This window comes from Stegastes partitus, unplaced genomic scaffold, assembly GCF_000690725.1.
Source record: "Stegastes partitus isolate 25-593 unplaced genomic scaffold, Stegastes_partitus-1.0.2 Scaffold1692, whole genome shotgun sequence".
Classification (NCBI taxonomy): Eukaryota; Metazoa; Chordata; class Actinopteri; family Pomacentridae; genus Stegastes; species Stegastes partitus.
Window position 1 is genome coordinate 27884 of NW_007579423.1, and position 1330 is coordinate 29213.

Here is a 1330-nt window from a genome sequence, read left to right on the forward strand (position 1 = left end):
TTTCTCATCACTAACCAGGACTGTTTTTCTGTAATACATTACCTCCCCCCAGCTGTTTGTCCTCGTTTCCCCTCTTAAACAGCAGTTCAGAGTTGCTCCTCGTCCTCTGAGACCATGACCAGACAGCCTTCTTTTGACAGGACTTTTGCTGATTGGAGTCCTGTGTCCTTTATTCAGCGAACTCCGTATCTGTAATGAAATTGTTTTTGTATCCCTCAGTGAACAAAGCTTGACGTATTGATCCTCTGATGGTGCGGTCACTTTTGTTCTGTTTGATCATGCTTTGGATACAACTGATGCAGTTTCCACAAAGTGTTTTAGAGTGCAATGCAGCGCCTCCTCAGAAATCTTCCATCTAGCCACGATTTGACACCGAGAACGTCCGTCTTTGCTCTGAATAACAATTGGACTTCTGACGCTTTCACTTAGTTTTGATGCCACGTCTGTCAGTATCACAATGCTGCTTCGTAATTTTGATGGAAACTTGAGACAGCCATATTTCTAACATAATAGCATAATTATCATTTTGACTACATTTTCAACTATAAAATCACCATAAATAAGTCCTATAGGTCACCTTCTCCTTTTATCTACAACATTATAGCTCTTCTCACCCATCAGATCCAATGTTTGTTTTGACAGTTGTGGATATTGTGCCTTCCTGACCTTTACTAAATTACCTGTCATTGTCAAAAATCTAATGGTAAGACTTAACATCTCCTGGTATCACCCAACCCTGACACCACAGTGAGAACATGAACAACAACTACTAACCTTCATATTTTGGTTCTGAGGGAGGAAAAGAAAGGTTGGTGCTTATTTAGTAGATGTACCCTCGGCCACATTTTTACCTGTGTGGATACGTCTCAATCAGCCTTTCACATCTGGACACTGCAACTTTACTCCATTCTTCTTTTGCAAAATTGGTCAAGGTTGCATCAAATCTTCAAATTTTGTTTCTGATTTAAAAAAATCGTCAGTACACAAGTGGTGCTCATTTTACACTACAGCCTGACATAGGCCAGCATGGACAATGACATTTTGGTTTAAACAATCTCATTGATTTACCAACAAAGTATGAGAGTAACAGGTGATTTGTTTGGCAGTTTTGTTCTGTACTTGTTACCTATCAGCCTACATATGCACTGATCAACCACAACATTAACAACCTGCCTAGTATTGTGTAGCTCAGGGGTTGGCAACCTTCAATCCTCCTTGTATTTATGAAATAAAAAGACGCAATACAAAGACATAGCGTCTTAGCTGCTAACGTTAGCAGTTAACCTTGTTGGGCTGCATGCAGATGGTCCGCAATGGTTGCGAATTTTGG